This window comes from Chiloscyllium punctatum, chromosome 32, assembly GCF_047496795.1.
Source record: "Chiloscyllium punctatum isolate Juve2018m chromosome 32, sChiPun1.3, whole genome shotgun sequence".
In the NCBI taxonomy this organism is placed as follows: Eukaryota; Metazoa; Chordata; class Chondrichthyes; order Orectolobiformes; family Hemiscylliidae; genus Chiloscyllium; species Chiloscyllium punctatum.
The window spans coordinates 55,811,869-55,833,437 of NC_092770.1; the positions used below are offsets into that span (position 1 = coordinate 55,811,869).

The 21,569-nt window shown below is 50.8% G+C and overlaps 1 protein-coding gene across 2 annotated transcripts in view; it reads left to right on the top strand.

Moving 5' to 3' along the window:
* The first annotated feature begins 2,392 nt into the window (after positions 1–2,392).
* The window catches only part of LOC140458192 (protein-methionine sulfoxide oxidase mical3a-like), a 433,786-nt gene continuing 414,609 nt past the window's right edge, over positions 2,393–21,569 (top strand). Inside the window, exon 1 of one of the 2 annotated variants that reach the window (XM_072552429.1) lies at positions 2,393–2,874. The gene's annotated coding sequence lies outside the window, so the exon portion shown is untranslated. The remainder of the gene's footprint in view (positions 2,875–21,569) is intronic. The other variant, XM_072552428.1, reaches the window with a different exon arrangement.

Below are 21,569 nucleotides of genomic sequence, written 5' to 3' on the forward strand. Positions count from 1 at the left end.
TTTTCTGTGTCTTTTCTGATTGAAAGAAAATGATGTGAGGCTATTTATCATGGCTTTAGGAATTTTTTTGGTTGCACAGTAAAGAATTGTTTTTCCCTCAAAACAGTGAGTTTTAAAAATTCTACTATTTTTGATTTTCTCACTCTAATTAGTTGAATTACTTGGCCATTTTAACAAATTGTTTAATTTTTAAAGCTAATTTTCACTACTTTTGAATTATACTTTTAGATAAATTTAACAATACTCATTAAGTAAATATAGCCACTTAGCCCCTCCGTCAAGAATTTTCCCTTAAATGTAAGACTTTTCACCCTTCCACTCCAGGCCACTTTTGGAATACTGCATTCAATTCTGGTCTCCCTACTATCAGGAAGATGTTGTTAAACTTGAAAAGATACAGAAAAGATTTACAAGGATGCTGCCAGGGTTGGAGGGTTTGAGCTATTGGAAGAGGCTGAATAGGCTGGGGCTATTTTCCCTGGTGCATCAGAGGCTGAGGGGTGACCTTATAGAAATTTATAAAATCATGAGGGACATGGATAGAGAGAATGAAGGGAACAGCCAAGCTCTTTTTTGCAGGGTAGAGGAGTCCAAAACCTGAGGCCAGATGTTTAATGTGAGAGGGAAAAGATTTAAAAGGGACCTATGGGGTGTGTATGGAATGAGCTGCCAGATGAAATGGTGGAGGCTGGTACAATTACAACATTTACATTCAACTGGATGGGTATATAAATAGGAAGGGTTTGGAGGGATATGGACTGAAGGCTGGCAAATGGGGACTAGATTGATTTCACAATCTGGTCAGCATGGTCAACTTGGACCAAAGGGTCTGTGCTGTTCAACTCTATGACTTAATTTACTTTGGGTGTCCAACATTGACCACTGTATCCTAGGTTTTTGCTTCAGATCTTCCCCATGTGGCTTTGATAAGCTTCTGGATGGTCCTCATAAGGCTTTTGGCTCTTTTGCATGAAAGCTATTTAAGGTTTTGAAGCAGCTCATACAGCTTTCAGTGCTGCAGCTCCTTGTGCATTACAGAAGCTAACTGGTCCGACGTGCTTTTGAGCTACTGAATACACAAAGATTAGATATTAGATTAGATTCCCTACAGTGTGGAAATAGGCCCTCCAGCCCATACCGACCCTCCAAAGAGTAACCCACCCAGATCCATTTCCCTCTGACTAATGCACCTAACACTATTGGCAATTTAGCATGGCCAATCCACCTGACCTGCACATCTTTGGACTGTGGGAGGAAACCGGAGCACCCGGAGGAAACCCACGCAGACACAGGGAAAAATGTGCAAACTCCACACAGATAGTCACCCGAGGCTGGAATTGAACCTGGGTCCCTGGTGCTGTAAGGCAGCAGTGCTAACCACTGAGCCACCATGTCGTCCCTACCGTGGCGTACACACAACCTCCTAACTGGCGAATTTTCTTCTTTCTTAGATGGCTGTAGTTTTGTAACGCTGAAGATTCCTTCTGAAGGTCAACACTGGCAGTGTGACACCAGTATGTGGTGAAGCCCAGCCCACTGTCTGCATGGTTTACATTCATATTGATCTTTTAAGATATTTTGGATAGATTCACTATAACCAACCCCTGTGGCTGGTATTTGTCAAAGTTATTGATACCATTGAGGATGGATGCCCACATGAAGTAATTTGCAGAATATAAGCTCAATCTTGATCAATCAGGCTTTATTATGTAGCACTTAATGGGTATTTGCATTACATTTGAGATATAGCAGCCTCTCTTGTGAGATTAGTACCTAGGCTTAAGAGTAAGTAATCATTACTGTTATACTGCGTAGGAGAGAGTGAGGACTGCAGATGCTGGAGATCAGAGCTGAAAATGTGTGGCTGGAAAAGCGCAGTACACTTATAACTGGTACTGTAGCTCATACACACTAGTTAGACACTAGTTACAACCCAATTATCTGCTCTCAGCATCAGTCCTTTACATCCTGATAGGCACAAGTACTAATACCCAAATTCACCAACAGGAAGGTGATGGGAGTTAACTATTGAACGACAGGTCCGGATTAAGGAGCTGAATGGCCTACTTCACCTCTATTATTATTTACTTACCAAGGGCTGGTTCTAGCCTTGTCTCCAGAATCACAGAATTGTTATGGTGTTGGAGGAGGTCATTCAGCATAAATATACTTCATCTGGCCCCCTCCCCTGAAAAGACTGATTCGCTCTCTCTCGCCTGAAGTGACTGGCTTTCTCTCTCTCATTCCCCCTCTTTGAAAGCAACTTCCCACAAAGGAAGTCCACCTTAAGAGTAAGACTCTGGGCATTTGTTGGGCAGTGGTGGGTGGTGCTGGGGAGGAGAGTGTGAACGTAGTTGTGTGCTCCTAAGGCATAGCCAGCCCCACGGTTAGGCCAGCGAGGAAGTAGAGCTGGGTTGGTGAGTACCTGCAGAGTCGAAAGAAAAGTGTGTTGCTGGAAAAGCACAGCAGATCAGGCAGCATCCGAGGAGCAGGAGAGTCGACGTTTTGGGCATAAGCCTTTCATCAGGAGTGTTTGCAGTGGGTGGGTTTGGGGAGCAGCGCTGTGCAGGCAGGTGGGGGTTAATATGCAGAGACGCTGCTGGTTTGCTGCAGGGGACTCGCCTCAGGCAGAGCCGGAGGTCAGAGGGAGATCGGGAGCTTTCCACTGACTTTGCAGTTCGAGTGCCTGGGCAAACTGCCGTGGAACAGGGGAAGGCTTTGGTTGCTGCACGTAAACACTGTGTGTTAGAGAGAGAGAGAGAGAGATGTGACGGCTGGGGGAATGCAGTTAGAGTGGGCACAGTTCGATACACAACGCCGCCTCCTCCACCTCCTAGCCTCCGAGAGACAGCGAGAAGGATTCCCTGCCAAACCGTGAGTACCCGGGAAGAGGGAGGTAAACACTCTGGGAAGGGCTGGGCCGCTGAGCTGGAGGACTGCACAGTCTGGCTTTCTTGGGCTCTTGTGTGTTAGAGACAGAGAGAGAGGGACGCGGTAGCGAAGGTACATGTTGCAGTGTTAGTGTCAGGCACTGCTCTGTCTTTCTCCAACACTCTGCTATCTGAGCCTCCCTCTTGGCCCAGCTCCCTCTCTCTTGTCTCCAGGCATCTGAAACACACTTGAATGCACTTCCACAGAAACCGGCTGCATGCAGCTCTGTGTGTGTATGGCCCGGACTGGTTGAGAGGGAGAGGAGCGTGGTGTTGGGGGATGCAGTGTTGTTATCAGAGAACTGTGGACAGTGTGTGGCTGGCTTTGAGTGGAATGTGCCTCTGAGGAGGGCAATGGGTGACACCAAATAGGATTTTCATGTAAATACGTCTGCTCCCCTCACAGCCAACCCTCAGGGCAAGGCTGCTGCTTCCTCTGCCATTCCGGAATATTCTCTAATTGTGGAATTCCCAACAAATTTCCCGAAGACCTTGATTGTTGTCTGTAGGCACTTTGCTTCAGACAGATGAAGAGAAGACATTTTGACTTGTGGAGAGAGTCCTTACTAACTCTCTAAACTCCGAATCACTGGCGAACAGTATATACCTGGAATAATGTGCATATCCTTTAGGAAGGTTAGGAGAGAGGAACTGTAGGAATAGAAAAAAGAAAAAAAAGTAGGGCTGCATAGTGGCTTAGTGGTTAGCGCTGCTGCCTCACAGGGACCTGGGTTTGATACCAGCTGGAGTTTGCATGTTCTCCCAGTCTCTCTGTAGGTTTCCTCTGTGTGCTCCAGTTTCCTCCCATGATCCAAAGATGTGCAGGTATGGTGGAGTGGCCATGCTCAATTCCCTGTAGCGTTCATGAATGTGGTGGCTAGGTGTATTCGTTAGGGGAAACCTAGAGTAATAGGGGAGTGGGCTTGGGTGGGATACTCTTCAGTGTGGAAATATTGGGTCAAATGGCCCTGTTTCCACGCTCTTGGGATTCTATGATTCTATGAAAAAGGAATGGTAGTGTTGGGTCATAGATGAATTGGAATTTCAAATTGTGGCATTTCACACCATGGGCCAGATGGGCAGAAATGCCTGTTAGTTGTAAATGTTTATTATTTGGTTGAGCTGCATCAAAACGTCTCCCTTCAGTCCAAAGCAGAAAGCTTCTTACACGTATCTCCACAGACACTCACTATTAACTCCAAACCTTCACCTCATCCACTCACACCATTCCCATATTCCTGTATCCACCCTCATTCCCCACACCATTCCCATATTCCTGTATCCACCCTCATTCCCCACACCATTCCCATATTCCTGTATCTGCCCACGTCCTCCACACCATTCCCATGTTCCTGTATCCACCCACATAATTCCCATTTTCCTGTATCCGCCCATGTAATTCCCATTTTCCTGTATCTGACCCCACCATTCCCATATTCCTATATCTGCCTACATGCCCCACACCATTCCCATGTTCCTGTATCGGCCCATATCATTCCCATATACCTGTATCCACCCGACACCATTCCCATATTCCTGTATCCATCCCCTGTCTCCCACACCATTCTCTTACTCCTATATCCCGCCCCCATCCCTTACATGATATTCTTTGCCAATCATCTAACTCATGCCCTAAATAGAACATTCTCCAAACTCTTCTCCTATTATCTAAACCCAGGTACTATCACACCCATTTCATTCCTCCCCTGGGCCGGGTACTGTGGGAGTGTGTGGCCCTGTCTGGGCCGGGTACTGTGGGAGTGTGTGGCCCTGTCTGGGCCGGGTACTGTGGGAGTGTGTGGCCCTGTCTGGGCCGGGTACTGTGGGAGTGTGTGGCCCTGTCTGGGCCGGGTACTGTGGGAGTGTGTGGCCCTGTCTGGGCCGGGTACTGTGGGAGTGTGTGGCCCTGTCTGGGCCGGGTACTGTGGGAGTGTGTGGCCCTGTCTGGGCCGGGTACTGTGGGAGCGTGTGGCCCTGTCTGGGCCGGGTACTGTGGGAGCGTGTGGCCCTGTCTGGGCCGGGTACTGTGGGAGCGTGTGGCCCTGCCCGGGCCGGGTACTGTGGGAGCGTGTGGCCCTGCCCGGGCCGGGTACTGTGGGAGTGTGTGGCCCTGTCTGGGCCGGGTACTGTGGGAGTGTGTGGCCCTGTCTGGGCCGGGTACTGTGGGAGTGTGTGGCCCTGTCTGGGCCGGGTACTGTGGGAGCGTGTGGCCCTGTCTGGGCCGGGTACTGTGGGAGTGTGTGGCCCTGTCTGGGCCGGGTACTGTGGGAGCGTGTGGCCCTGTCTGGGCATCAGTCTTTTTTGACCCTCTGTGATCTGTCTGTGTCAGGCAGTGTGACATGTGTAGATCTGTTTTCATTTTGTTATATTTGTAAATACTTTGCTGACCCTGGAAGTGAAGGTTTAATTCACTTCCTCTTCGCTTGTAGGGATGAAGGTGCCTAGAATGTTGTTAGTCTGTTGTTGGATTTTTGCTATTTCCTGTGGGAAGCTGGGCCGAGGACTCAACAAGAGCTGGGAAGAAGCTGGACATTTCCAGTGTGTTTACATTCCTGCTGCAGGTTTTGCTACTCGGTGTAATTGTGGAGTTGAGAGCGTTGGACTGTCAGGCCTGCTAGAAGCCTTGTAGCAAGGCCTCATTAACTTCACTGGGATGGTCAGCATGCAGTCAGGCCTCCTGCTGTAGCATTAATCTACTCTGGTTCATTACTGACTTGCAGGGGACAACATTGATCCACAGAAAGAGGCCTTGCAATCCATCCTGTCTAAGCAGCCTGAATAAACATTTGGTTCATAGGGTTTACAGAATGAGCCAACTGATTCTGCCACCTCCCACAGGAGTTCCAGCTGAGAATTAAACTGTGGTCAGAGATACTAAATAAGTAGGATTGTGATATACAAGCCCAGTAAATGTTGCCACATTGGGCAAAGAGTACCCCTGATTTCTTGTTTAGTTTGGTTTCCCGTTCCTAATTACCCTTGAGGTGGTGTTCCTCTGTATCTGCTGCCCTTGTCCTTCTCGATGGAAGTGGCTGTGGGTTTGGAAGGTGCTGTCGAAGGATGTTTGGTGAATTTCTGCAGTGCATCTTGTAGATAGGGCACCTTGCTGGTACTGAGCATTGGTGGTGGAGGGGATGGATATTTGTGGATGTGGTGCCAGTCAAGCGGGCTGCTTTGTCCTGGATGGTGTCAGGCTTCTGGTTGGAGTTGCATCCATTCAAGTAAGTGGGGAGTATCCCATCACACTCCTGACTTGTATCTTGTAGATGGTGGAATCAGGTTACTCGTGGTGGGTAAGTTACTTGAGAAGATTGAGAAACAAGCTGTACATGCATTTGGAAAAGCAGGGTTTGATTAGGAGTAGTCAGCATGGCTTTGTGCGTGGGCAATCATGCCTCACAAACTTGTCAAAGTTCTTTGAAGTGACCAGGAAGTTTCATGATGGCAAGGCAGTAGACATAGCCTGTATGGATTTTGGTAAAGCCTTTGTTAAAGGTGCAAATGGAAGGTTAGATCTTACGGAATCCAGGGCCAGCTGGCAAATTAGATAAACAATTGGCTTGATGGTAGGAAGCAGAGTGTAATAGTGGGAAGATCCTTGTCAGACTGGAGGCCTGTGGACTGCCTCGGGTAGGTGCCTTTTGTTATCTATATCAATGATTTGGATGAGAATATACACGTGGTAAGAGGTGGGGGAGTGTCATTGCTAACCAGGCATAGTACAACAGCTGCAGAAAGGGAGGTTTTTGAGGAGGGTCTGTCTAATGAGTCATTATGGGTGGAAATCAGAAACAGGAAAGGAGCAATTATGTTATTGGGAGTTTTCTACAGGCCCCCCAATAACAACAGAGACACAGACGAGCATATTGGGAGGCAGATTTTGCAAAGGTGCAGTAGTAACAGAGTTGTTCACATGGGTAACTTTAACTTCCTTAATGTTGATTGGAACCTAAATTTAGTGCAAATAGTTTGGATGGGACAGACTTTGTCAGGTGTGTCCAGGAAGGTTTCCTGACTCAATATGTAGGTAGTTTGAAATGAGGGGAGGCCATATTGGATTTGGTGCTTGGCAACGAACCAGGTCAGTGTCAGATCTCTGTGGGATAGCATTTCTGTGACAATTGTGTAGTCATGGAGAGGGATAGAAGCACACAGTATGGGAGAGTATTTAATTGGGGAAGGGGGGGATTGCAATGCTATTAAGCAGAAATTGTAGAGCATAAATTGGGAACAGAGATTCTCAGGGACATGCCTGACAGAGCTTCGGGGGGCACTTGCTGCAAGTGCTGGATAGCTTTGTCCCACTGAGACAAGGAAGGGATGGTAGGGTGAAGGGACCTTGGATGACAAGAGATGTGGATCATCGAGTCAAGGGGAAAAAGAAAGCTAGCTTAAAGCTGAGGAGGCAAGGATCAGACAGGGCTCTAGAGGGTTACAAGGTAGCCAGGAAGGAACTGAAGAATGGACTTAGGAGAGCTAGAAGGGGGCATGAAAAAGCCTTGGCCGGTAGGATTAAGGAAAACCCCAAAGCATTCCACACTTACATGAGGAACAAGAGGATGGCCAGAGTGAGGGTAGGGCTGATCAGAGATAGTGAGGGAACTTGTGGTTGGAGTCTGAGGAGGTAGGGGAGGTCCTTAATGAATATTTTGTTTCAATATTCACTCATGAAAGGGACCTTGTTGTTTGTGAGGACAGTGTGAAACAGACTGATCTGCTCAAACAGGTTGATATTAGAAGGAAACTTTGAAAAACATGAGGATAGATAAGTCCTCTGTGCCGGACAGGATATAATCTAGGTTACTACAGGAAGCGAGGGAAGAGATTGCTGTGCCTTTGGCGATGATCTTTGCATCCACTGGAGTAGGGCCAGATGATTGGAGGGTGGCAAATGTTATTCCCTTGTTCAAGAAAGGGAATAGGGATAATCTTGGGAATTACAGACCAGTTAATCTTACGTCACTGGTGGGCAGGGTTCTGAGCGACAGGATTTATGATTATTTGGAAAAGCATAGCTCGATTAGAGGTAGTCAGTATGGCTTTGTGAAGGGCAGATCATGCCTCACAAGCCTTATTGAATTCTTTGAGGATGTGACAAAACCCATTGAAGGTAGAGTAGTAGATGTGGTGTACATGGATTTTAACAAGGCTTTTGATAAGGTTCCCCGTAGTAGGTTCATTCAGAAAGTAAGGAGACTTGGGATACTGGGAAGTTTGGCTGAATGGGTACAGAATTGGCTGGTCCATAGAAGACAGAGGGTGGTAGTAGATGGATGAAGGGCTTTTGCCCGAAACGTCGATTTTGCTGCTCGTTGGATGCTGCCTGAACTGCTGTGCTCTTCCAGCACCACTAATCCAGTAGATGGAAAGTATTCAGCCTGAAGCTCGGTGACCAGTGGCGTTCCACAGGGATCTGTTCTGGGACCTCTGCTCTTTGTGATTTTTATGAGACTTCGATGAGGAATAAATTTTTTGATGACATGAAGGTTGGTGGAGTGGTGGATGGTGTGGAGGGCTGTTGTAGGTTGCATTGGAGCATTGACAGGATGCAGAACAGGTCCTGATATGTGAGCTATGGAGTTCAACCTCAAAGTATGAAGTGACTCGCTTTTTGGAAGGTTAAAGGAGGATTCTTGGCAGCATGGAGGAACAGAGGGATCTTGAGGTCCACGTCCGTAAATTCCTCTGTTCTGGTTGCCTCGTTAAGGAAGGATGTGGAAGCTTTAGAAGGGATGAAGAGGAGATTTACCAGGATGCTGCCTGGACTGGAGGGGCATGTCTTATGAAGAAAGGTTGGGGGCTTTTCTCATTGGAGCGAAGAAGGATGAGAGGTGACTTGATAAGAGGTGTACAATATGTTGCGAGGCATGGATAGCAAATAGCAAGAGACTTTTCCCAGGGCAGAAATGGCTATCAGAAGGGGGCATAGTTTTAAGGTGATTTGAGAAAGATTTAGGGGCGATGTCAGAGGTAGGTTCTTTACACCGAGTGGTGGGTGTATGGAATGCACTGTCAGCAGTGGTATTGGAGTCAGATATATTAGGGACATTTAAGCAACTCTTGGATAGGCACATGGATGATAGTAAAATGTAGGGTATGTAGATTAGTCTGATCTTAGAGTAGGATAAAAGGTCAGCACAGCATCGGGCCAAAGGGCTTGTACTGTGCTGTACTGTTCTATGTTCCATGTACAAGGCATGACTTGTAAGTTTGCAGATGACACCTAAAATAGGTGATATCGTGGACAGTGAGGAAGGTTCTCAGCAATCACAGAAGGACCTTGATCAGCTGGGGAAATCAGCTGAAAAATGACAAATGGAGTTTACGTGTGAGGTCTTGCATTTTGGAAAGTCAAATCAAGGTAGGAGTTTCATTGTGAGTGGTAGGGCCTTAAGGAGTGTAGTGGAACAGAGAGACCTTGCAGTTCAGGTTCACGGTTCACTGAAAGGGGAGTCACAGATAGCCAAGGCAGTGAAGAAGGCTTTTGGCACACTGGCCTTCATCAGTCAGGGCACTGAGTATAGAAGTTGGGAAGTTATGTTGCAGCTTTACAGGACATTGGTGAGGGGTGTTGTGTTCAGTTTTTGTCACCTTGCTATGGGAAGGATGTTACTAAACAAGAAAGAGTGTGGAAGAAATTTACAAGGATATTGCCAGGACTCTAGGGTCTGAGTTATACGGAGAGGCTGGACAAGCTAGGGCTTTTTTCTTGAGAGCATAGGAGACGGAGGGGGGAAATCTTATAGAGGTGTATAACATCATGAGAGGGTGAATGCACTCAAGTCTTTTTTCCAGGGCTGGGGAATCGAGGACTAGAGGGCATCAGTTTAAGGTTAGAGGGGAAAGAATAAAAGGGAACCTGAGGGGTAACTCTTTCACATAGAGGGTGGGCTACATTTGGAATGAGCTGCCAGCGGAAGTGGTTGAGGTGGGTACGTTAACAACTTTTAAAAGGCACTTGGACAAATACATGGATAGGAAAGGATTAGAAGGATATGGATTAGTGGTGCTGAAAGAGCACAGCAGTTCAGGCAGCATCCAACAAGCAGCGAAATCGATGTTTCGGGCAAAAGTCCTTCATATATTGCCCGAAACGTCGATTTCGCTGCTCGTTGGATGCTGCCTGAACTGCTGTGCTCTTCCAGCACCACTAATCCAGAATATGGTTTCCAGCATCTGCAGTCATTGTCTTTTTACCCCTTAGAAGGATATGGGCCAAGTGCAGGAAAATGGGGTTAATGTGGGTGGACATTTTGATCGGCATGGACCAGTTTGTGCCAAATGACCTGTCTCTGTCCTGTCGGACTCTGTGACCCTAGGAGTAGTCTTTCTAGCATCTGGCCTGCTGTTTGTAGCCACTGTGTTGATGTGAGTTTAGTTCATATTTTGGTCAATGGTAACCCCTAGGATGTTGGATGGGTAACTCAGTGATGGTAATGCCATTAAAAGTCAAGTTCCAGCAGTTAGATTGTCTCTTGTCGGAGTTTGTCATTGTAGGCCCTTTCTGTAAAGTTTCATTCTCCCTGCTTCCATAAAGTGAGCTCTGATTGAAGGGTATTGGAAGGAGAGGCAGACGGACAAACTGAGAGCTTCACTCACTGCAGGTATTCCGAATCTGCTGAATGCAATGCAATGTTATGGTTCCCGCACCCACTCTGTCAGTTCAGCAAATTAGCAGCTTTGACTCTGTGTTTAGAAAGTTTGTCTGAGCTCAGTTGAACCGTGTCATTATACACCCCACCCTGCTGTTGTGGGAGCTTGCAATCATCTCCTTTTGGGATCACGGATGCTGCATATTATCTGCCACCCAGTCAATTGCTGAGCAGCATCACCTTCTCAAAATCATTGCCAAATGCCAACTCGTTTGAATTCCAGAATGAAGCAAAGCAGATTATGGACTGTTCTCTCCCCCGGTGCCGACAATGTCCCCTGCTCAAAACTCTCTCCCCCAGTGCCGACAGTGCCCCTCCTCAATACATCTCCCCCAGTGCCCCCTCCTCAGTACACTCTCTTCCCCCAGTGCCCCCTCCTCAATACACATTCCCCCAGTGTCCCCTCCTCAAAACACATTCCCCCAGTGCCCCCTCCTCAATACACTCTTCCCCCAGTGCCGACAGTGCCCCTCCTCAATACACTCTCCCCCAGTGCCCCCTCCTCAATACACTCTCCCCCAGTGCCCCCTCCTCAATACACTCTTCCCCCAGTGCCGACAGTGCCCCTCCTCAATACACTCTCCCCCAGTGCCCCCTCCTCAATACACTCTTCCCCCAGTACCGACAGTGCCCCCACCTCAATACACTCTCCCCCAGTGCCCCCACCTCAATACACTCTCCCCCAGTGCCCCCACCTCAATACACTCTTCCCCCAGTGCCCCCTCCTCAATACACTCTTCCCCCAGTGCCGACAGTGCCCCCCACAATACACTCTTCCCCCAGTGCCCCCTCCTCAATACACTCTTCCCCCAGTGCTGACAGTGCCCCCTCCTCAATACACTCTTCCCCCAGTGCCAACAGTGCCCCCTCCTCAATACACTCTTCCCCCAGTGCCCCCTCCTCAATACACTCTTCCCCCAGTGCCCCCTCCTCAATACACTCTTCCCCCAGTGCCCCCTCCTCAATACACTCTTCCCCCAGTGCCCCCTCCTCAATACACTCTTCCCCCAGTGCCCCCTCCTCAATACACTCTTCCCCCAGTGCCCCCTCCTCAATACACTCTTCCCCCAGTGCCCCCTCCTCAATACACTCTTCCCCCAGTGCCCCCTCCTCAATACACTCTTCCCCCAGTGCCCCCTCCTCAATACACTCTTCCCCCAGTGCCCCCTCCTCAATACACTCTTCCCCCAGTGCCCCCTCCTCAATACACTCTTCCCCCAGTGCCCCCTCCTCAATACACTCTTCCCCCAGTGCCCCCTCCTCAATACACTCTTCCCCCAGTGCCCCCTCCTCAATACACTCTTCCCCCAGTGCCCCCTCCTCAATACACTCTTCCCCCAGTGCCCCCTCCTCAATACACTCTTCCCCCAGTGCCCCCTCCTCAATACACTCTTCCCCCAGTGCCCCCTCCTCAATACACTCTTCCCCCAGTGCCCCCTCCTCAATACACTCTTCCCCCAGTGCCCCCTCCTCAATACACTCTTCCCCCAGTGCCCCCTCCTCAATACACTCTTCCCCCAGTGCCCCCTCCTCAATACACTCTTCCCCCAGTGCCCCCTCCTCAATACACTCTTCCCCCAGTGCCCCCTCCTCAATACACTCTTCCCCCAGTGCCCCCTCCTCAATACACTCTTCCCCCAGTGCCCCCTCCTCAATACACTCTTCCCCCAGTGCCCCCTCCTCAATACACTCTTCCCCCAGTGCCCCCTCCTCAATACACTCTTCCCCCAGTGCCCCCTCCTCAATACACTCTTCCCCCAGTGCCCCCTCCTCAATACACTCTTCCCCCAGTGCCCCCTCCTCAATACACTCTTCCCCCAGTGCCCCCTCCTCAATACACTCTTCCCCCAGTGCCCCCTCCTCAATACACTCTTCCCCCAGTGCCCCCTCCTCAATACACTCTTCCCCCAGTGCCCCCTCCTCAATACACTCTTCCCCCAGTGCCCCCTCCTCAATACACTCTTCCCCCAGTGCCCCCTCCTCAATACACTCTTCCCCCAGTGCCCCCTCCTCAATACACTCTTCCCCCAGTGCCCCCTCCTCAATACACTCTTCCCCCAGTGCCCCCTCCTCAATACACTCTTCCCCCAGTGCCCCCTCCTCAATACACTCTTCCCCCAGTGCCCCCTCCTCAATACACTCTTCCCCCAGTGCCCCCTCCTCAATACACTCTTCCCCCAGTGCCCCCTCCTCAATACACTCTTCCCCCAGTGCCCCCTCCTCAATACACTCTTCCCCCAGTGCCCCCTCCTCAATACACTCTTCCCCCAGTGCCCCCTCCTCAATACACTCTTCCCCCAGTGCCCCCTCCTCAATACACTCTTCCCCCAGTGCCCCCTCCTCAATACACTCTTCCCCCAGTGCCCCCTCCTCAATACACTCTTCCCCCAGTGCCCCCTCCTCAATACACTCTTCCCCCAGTGCCCCCTCCTCAATACACTCTTCCCCCAGTGCCCCCTCCTCAATACACTCTTCCCCCAGTGCCCCCTCCTCAATACACTCTTCCCCCAGTGCCCCCTCCTCAATACACTCTTCCCCCAGTGCCCCCTCCTCAATACACTCTTCCCCCAGTGCCCCCTCCTCAATACACTCTTCCCCCAGTGCCCCCTCCTCAATACACTCTTCCCCCAGTGCCCCCTCCTCAATACACTCTTCCCCCAGTGCCCCCTCCTCAATACACTCTTCCCCCAGTGCCCCCTCCTCAATACACTCTTCCCCCAGTGCCCCCTCCTCAATACACTCTTCCCCCAGTGCCCCCTCCTCAATACACTCTTCCCCCAGTGCCCCCTCCTCAATACACTCTTCCCCCAGTGCCCCCTCCTCAATACACTCTTCCCCCAGTGCCCCCTCCTCAATACACTCTTCCCCCAGTGCCCCCTCCTCAATACACTCTTCCCCCAGTGCCCCCTCCTCAATACACTCTTCCCCCAGTGCCCCCTCCTCAATACACTCTTCCCCCAGTGCCCCCTCCTCAATACACTCTTCCCCCAGTGCCCCCTCCTCAATACACTCTTCCCCCAGTGCCCCCTCCTCAATACACTCTTCCCCCAGTGCCCCCTCCTCAATACACTCTTCCCCCAGTGCCCCCTCCTCAATACACTCTTCCCCCAGTGCCCCCTCCTCAATACACTCTTCCCCCAGTGCCCCCTCCTCAATACACTCTTCCCCCAGTGCCCCCTCCTCAATACACTCTTCCCCCAGTGCCCCCTCCTCAATACACTCTTCCCCCAGTGCCCCCTCCTCAATACACTCTTCCCCCAGTGCCCCCTCCTCAATACACTCTTCCCCCAGTGCCCCCTCCTCAATACACTCTTCCCCCAGTGCCCCCTCCTCAATACACTCTTCCCCCAGTGCCCCCTCCTCAATACACTCTTCCCCCAGTGCCCCCTCCTCAATACACTCTTCCCCCAGTGCCCCCTCCTCAATACACTCTTCCCCCAGTGCCCCCTCCTCAATACACTCTTCCCCCAGTGCCCCCTCCTCAATACACTCTTCCCCCAGTGCCCCCTCCTCAATACACTCTTCCCCCAGTGCCCCCTCCTCAATACACTCTTCCCCCAGTGCCCCCTCCTCAATACACTCTTCCCCCAGTGCCCCCTCCTCAATACACTCTTCCCCCAGTGCCCCCTCCTCAATACACTCTTCCCCCAGTGCCCCCTCCTCAATACACTCTTCCCCCAGTGCCCCCTCCTCAATACACTCTTCCCCCAGTGCCCCCTCCTCAATACACTCTTCCCCCAGTGCCCCCTCCTCAATACACTCTTCCCCCAGTGCCCCCTCCTCAATACACTCTTCCCCCAGTGCCCCCTCCTCAATACACTCTTCCCCCAGTGCCCCCTCCTCAATACACTCTTCCCCCAGTGCCCCCTCCTCAATACACTCTTCCCCCAGTGCCCCCTCCTCAATACACTCTTCCCCCAGTGCCCCCTCCTCAATACACTCTTCCCCCAGTGCCCCCTCCTCAATACACTCTTCCCCCAGTGCCCCCTCCTCAATACACTCTTCCCCCAGTGCCCCCTCCTCAATACACTCTTCCCCCAGTGCCCCCTCCTCAATACACTCTTCCCCCAGTGCCCCCTCCTCAATACACTCTTCCCCCAGTGCCCCCTCCTCAATACACTCTTCCCCCAGTGCCCCCTCCTCAATACACTCTTCCCCCAGTGCCCCCTCCTCAATACACTCTTCCCCCAGTGCCCCCTCCTCAATACACTCTTCCCCCAGTGCCCCCTCCTCAATACACTCTTCCCCCAGTGCCCCCTCCTCAATACACTCTTCCCCCAGTGCCCCCTCCTCAATACACTCTTCCCCCAGTGCCCCCTCCTCAATACACTCTTCCCCCAGTGCCCCCTCCTCAATACACTCTTCCCCCAGTGCCCCCTCCTCAATACACTCTTCCCCCAGTGCCCCCTCCTCAATACACTCTTCCCCCAGTGCCCCCTCCTCAATACACTCTTCCCCCAGTGCCCCCTCCTCAATACACTCTTCCCCCAGTGCCCCCTCCTCAATACACTCTTCCCCCAGTGCCCCCTCCTCAATACACTCTTCCCCCAGTGCCCCCTCCTCAATACACTCTTCCCCCAGTGCCCCCTCCTCAATACACTCTTCCCCCAGTGCCCCCTCCTCAATACACTCTTCCCCCAGTGCCCCCTCCTCAATACACTCTTCCCCCAGTGCCCCCTCCTCAATACACTCTTCCCCCAGTGCCCCCTCCTCAATACACTCTTCCCCCAGTGCCCCCTCCTCAATACACTCTTCCCCCAGTGCCGACAGTACAGTACTCTCTCCCCTAGTGCTGACATTGCCCCCTCCTCAATACACTCTCCCCCAGTGTCCCCTCCTCAATATACTCTGCCCCAGTGCTGACAGTACCCCCTCCTCAATACTGCCCCCCTCCTCAGTGACCCCTCCCCTAATCCCCACAGTGCCCCATCTGCCAGTGCCCACCAGATTGTTCTTGAGGTCAGGAGGCCTGTCAGTTCCTTCCCTGTGGCTGTTTTATCGTACTTCTATTTTGTAAATGTCCAGTAACTGTGGGAGTGTCAGTTCCTTGCAGGATTCTTCCTGCCTCTTGCTGGTGGTTTGTCTGTTTTGCAAGTCGGGGCAACCCAGCGTTGGTTATGCCCTTGCTGAGTAATAGTGCTGGTTTGTACAGAAGGTCCAAGCTTGCCACATGCACTGTGAGCAGTGACTGTGCTTCAGGTTTACTGATCCATGTGGACTTTTTAATGGCTCAGGACTGAGTGATGGTTCAGTCTAACTGGAGCTGAACAGCCGTGAAATATTCGTAATCAACATTGTTATAAAAGCACGCTCACCATCATCTGCTGTCATGTTAATGGTGGCTGTATTGATGGCTGTGGAATGCTAGCTAACACCCGAGGGAATTGACTGTGTTGTTGTGTTCCTGTAGCAAAGGAGCGCAATATTCCTACCTTTCCTGTGTGCAGGATGGCTGTGGGGCTTGGGAAATAAACGCACAGGTTTGGGTAGGCCTCTCTCAATACCTGTGAGAGTGTTTTGGGCTGGAATCTGATCGAGAGGTGGGCACAACTTTAAATTTTGATAAAGCACTGCACTGTAGAGTTATTCTGAAAGCTGAAGAATGAAAGGGTAGTTACAGCATGATTACAGAACTGTGATGGGGAATAACAGTGGTCAGACTCACCGTGGTGTCCCCTCGGGTGGGTGCACAGAGCTTAGCTTCAATCTTTGGAAAATAACACAAACTGGGAAATGTGGTGATCAGCATTTCAAAACAGCTTTCAGGAGGACAGCAACTGGAGATGTGGGCAGACATACAGCAGGCACAGTTTAACACAATAGTGAGACCTGATAGATTTTTTTTAAGAAAAGGTTGAGGAAGACGGGGTTTTACCAGAACCATGATGAAGGTCAGATATTTTCCGTGAATGTGGAGATTGGAGAAGCTGAGATTTTTCTTCTATGGAACAGAGAATGTTCAGGAGAGATTTAATCAAGGTGTTGAAGATCACAAAGAAGCTTTGTGGGGTAAATAAAGAGAAACAACTTCCATTGGCAGAAATAAGGGATTGAACGTTATTGTTAGAACATAGAACATAGAACAATACAGCACAGAACAGGCCCTTCGGCCCACGATGTTGTGCCGAACTTCTATCCTAGATTAAGCACCCATCCATGTACCTATCCAAATGCCGCTTAAAGGTCGCCAATGAATCTGACTCTACCACTCCCTCGGGCAGCGCATTCCATGCCCCCACCACTCTCTGGGTAAAGAACCCACCCCTGACATCTCCCCTATACCTTCCACCCTTCACCTTAAATTTATGTCCCCTTGTAACACTCTGTTGTACCCGGGGAAAAAGTTTCTGACTGTCTACTCTATAATGAGAATGTTAATGAGAATCGTCCTTCACAGCGAGTTGTTGTGACTTGGGGGACACTGTCTGAAGCAGACCTCTTCAGGAGACAGACATGGGATATGACCGATAGGCTACCCTTTGTTGTCCAGTACGTTATGGGAGCGGAAAAATTACACCATGTTCTTCGTAGCCTGCAACACTTATCGATGAGAATGAACACTTCGCCAAGGTGTCCATTTCTCGCCTTTGATCAAGTGCCAAACCTTAAACATCGTTTGCAGCAAACCTCAGGACAGCATCGACCACAACACTGTACAACTCTGTCACAGCAACCACTGCAAGACATGTCAGTGTGTCGATACAGATACCACCATTATACATGGAGACTCCACCCACTATGTGTGCGGCAGATACTCATGCAACTCAGCCAGTGCTATCTCATACGCTGCAGGCAAGGATGTCCCGATGCACAGTACATTGGCAAGACCAAGCAGATGCTATGACAATAGATGAATAGACGCCTCGCAACAATCAGCAGACAGGGGTGTTCCCTCCCAGTCAGGGAACAGTTTAACATTTGGCCTCGGTGACCATCCTCCAAGGCGGACTTCAAGACAGGCAACAACGCAAAGTGACTGAGCAGAGGCTGATAGCCAAATTCGGTACCCATAGGGAAGGACTCAACTGGGACCTTGGGTTCATGTCTCCCCTCTCTCGCTCCCCAATGCTGGAAAGAGGTCAAGTGCAAGACCTAGTTATACTGTAAATGGTCAGACTCTTAGGAGCATTGATATACAGAGAACATTTGGGGTCCAAGTCCATTTCCTCCTGAAACTGCCAACACAAGTGGATAAGGTAGTAAAGAAGATCTACACCATGCTTGCCTTCATCGGTTGAGGCATTGAATATAAAAGTTGGCAAGTCATGCAGCTGGATAAAACTTTGGTCAGGCCAATTTGGAATATTGTCTACAGTTCCATTCCCCCCCACGATGGGAAGGATGTGCTGGTGTTGGAGCTGTGCATTCAGTTAGGTAAATATATCTGCATTAAGAAGCTCGTCTTCGTAATGGTGTGAATGTAACTAGCAATTAGTGCAGAAAACTCATCTGGTTCACGAACATCCTTTTTGAGGAAGGAAACCTTACCTGGTTTGACTGACAGTTGACTGACCCACGTCAGTGAGGTTGACTCTGAACTGCCCTCAGGAATGAAATAGCAAGCCACTCAGTTGTATAGGGATTGGCAATAAATGCTGGCCTTGCCACTGATGCCTAAATCCCATTTAATAAATGAAAGTAGAGTGTAGCCTGAACACATTCCTACAAATTGCACATAACTTCATTTGTATTAAATTTTAATCCTTTTAAAATAAATCCTGGTACACAAAAGTTGCTTTGTTAACCTGCATTCCTGCTTTCAATTTCACTTGTGCGTGGACATAACATTGAGCTGTACCATTCCTGTAATGTCTGATATTTCGTATATTTCTGGAATACAGATACTATTTACATCACAGGCCAGTCCTACACACCCACTGTATGTGGATTGAGAACACCTCTAATCCCTTGAGAAATATCACCAGTGATAGCGCTCAAAGTTCTATAAACCCACTGTCAGGACAGACTCGCCAGTGTCAGGGTCCTCTCTCTCAGGATAGACTCTCCTGTATCGGGGACCTCTCTCTGCATAAACGCTCCAGTATCAGGGTCCTCTCTCTCAGGGTAGACGCTTCAGTATCGGGGTCCTCTCTCTGGATTGACGCTCCATTATCAGGGTCCCCTCTCAGGATAGGCGCTCCAGTATCAATGTCCTCTCCCAGGACCGACACTCCAACATTAGGGTTCTCTGTCAGTACAGACGCTCCAATATCAGGGTCCACTCTCAGGATAGACGCTCCAGCATCGGAGTCCTCTCTCAGGATAGATGCTCCAGTATCAATGTCCCCTCTCAGGATAGATGCTCCAGTATCGGTGTCCTTTATCAGGATAGATGCTGCAGTATCAGGGTCCTGTCTCAGGATAGATGCTCCAGCATCGGCCCCCTCTCTCAGGATAGATGCTCCAGCATCGGCCCCCTCTCTCAGGATAGATGCTCCAGCATCCATGTCCTCTCTCTGGATTGACGCTGCAGTATCAATGTCATTTCTCAGGACAGACGCTCCAGTATCAGGGTCGTCTCTCAGAATGGACGGTCCAGTATTGGGGTCCTCTGTCAGGATAGACGCTCCAGTATGAATGTCACCTCTCAGGATAGATTCTCCAATATCTGGGTCCTCTCTCAGGACAGACGCTCCAGTAACGGGGTCCTCTCTCGGGATTGACCTTCCAGTATCAGGGTCTTCTCTCAGGACAGGTGCTCCAGTATCAGAGTCCTCTTTCAAGACAGACGCTCCGATATCTGTGTCCTCTCTCAGGATAGACACTGCAGTATTGGGATTCTCTCTCGGGATAGACGCTCCAGTATCGGGGTCCTGTCTCATGACATGCTCCAGTATCAAGGTCCTCTCTCCAGAGAGACGCTCCAGCATCGGCGCCCTTTCTCCGGATAGATGCTCCAGTATCGGGGTCCTCTCTCAGGATAGACGATCCAGTATCAGGATCCTCTGTTTGGATAGACGCTCCAGTATCGGGGTCCTCTCTCATGACAGATGCTCCAGTATCAGAGTCATTTCTCAGGATAGACGCTCCAGTATTGGGGTCCACTCTCAGGACAGACGTACCTGTATTGGTGTCCTCAGGATAGACGCTCCAGTACCAGGGTCCTCTCTCAGGACAGACGCTTCAGTATCAGGGTCCTCTGTGAGGTCAGACGCTCCAGTATCAGGGACCCCTCTCAGGACAGACGCTCCAGTATCGGGGTCCTCTCTCAGGACAGACGCTCCAGTATCGGGGTCCTCTCTCAGGATAGACGCTCCAGTATTGGGGTCCACTCTCAGGACAGACGTACCTGTATTGGTGTCCTCAGGATAGACGCTCCAGTACCAGGGTCCTCTCTCAGGACAGACGCTTCAGTATCAGGGTCCTCTGTGAGGTCAGACGCTCCAGTATCAGGGACCCCTCTCAGGACAGACGCTCCAGTATCGGGGTCCTCTCTCAGGACAGACGCTCCAGTATCGGGGTCCTCTCTCAGGACAGACGCTCCAGTATCGGGGTCCTCTCTCAGGATAGACGCTCCAGTATTGGGGCCCACTCTCAGGACAGACGTACCTGTATTGGTGTCCTCAGGATAGACGCTCCAGTACCAGGGTCCTCTCTCAGGACAGACGCTTCAGTATCAGGGTCCTCTGTGAGGTCAGACGCTCCAGTATCGGGGTCCTCTCTCAGGACAGACGCTCCAGTATCGGGGTCCTCTCTCAGGACAGACGCTCCAGTATCGGGGTCCTCTCTCAGGACAGACGCTCCAGTATCGGGGTCCTCTCTCAGGACAGACGCTCCAGTATCGGGGTCCTCTCTCAGGATAGACGCTCCAGTATTGGGGTCCACTCTCAGGACAGACGTACCTGTATTGGTGTCCTCAGGATAGACGCTCCAGTATCAGGGACCACTCTCAGGATAGACGCTCCAGTATCAGGGTCGTCTCTTAGGATAGACGCTTCAGTATCAATGTTCCCTGTCTGGAGAGACGCTCCAGTACCAGGGTCCTCTCAGGATAGACGCACCTGTATCGGGGTCCTCTTTGAGGACAGACGCTCCAATGTCGGGGTCCTCCAACAGGATCGATGCTCCAGTATCGGGGTCCTCTCTCAGGATAGACGCTCCAGTATTGGGGCCCACTCTCAGGACCGACGTACCTGTATTGGTGTCCTCAGGATAGACGCTCCAGTACCAGGGTCCTCTCTCAGGACAGACGCTTCAGTATCAGGGTCCTCTGTGAGGTCAGACGCTCCAGTATCGGGGTCCTCTCTCAGGACAGACGCTCCAGTATCGGGGTCCTCTCTCAGGACAGACGCTCCAGTATCCATGTCCTCTCTCAGGATAGACGCTCCAGTATTGGGGTCCACTCTCAGGACAGACGTACCTGTATTGGTGTCCTCAGGACAGACGCTCCAGTATCAGGGTCCTCTCTCAGGACAGACGCTCCAGTATCCATGTCCTCTCTCAGGATAGAGGCTCCATTATCAGGTTGTGAGTTCATGGAATGCCCTGCCAGTATCAGTGGTGGACTCTCCCTCTTTATGGTCATTCAAGCGGGCATTGGATAAGCATATGGAGGTTATTGGGCTAGTGTAGGCTTCGGTCGCCGCAACATCGAGGGCCGAAGGGCCTGTACTGCGCTGTATTTTTCTATGTTCTATGTTCTATGTTCTGTCAGGACAGGCGCTCCAGTATCAATGTCCCCTCTCAGGACAGGCGCTCCAGTATCAATGTCCCCTCTCAGGACAGGCGCTCCAGTATCAATGTCCCCTCTCAGGACAGACGCTCCAGTATCAATGTCCCCTCTCAGGACAGACGCTCCAGTATCAATGTCCCCTCTCAGGACAGACGCTCCAGTATCAATGTCCCCTCTCAGGACAGACGCTCCAGTATCAGGGTCCTCTGTCAGGACGGAGGCTCCAGTATCGGGGTCCTCTCTCAGGATAGACGCTCCAGTATCGGTGTTCTATGCCAGGACAGACGCTCCAGTATCGGGGTCTTCTCTCAGGAC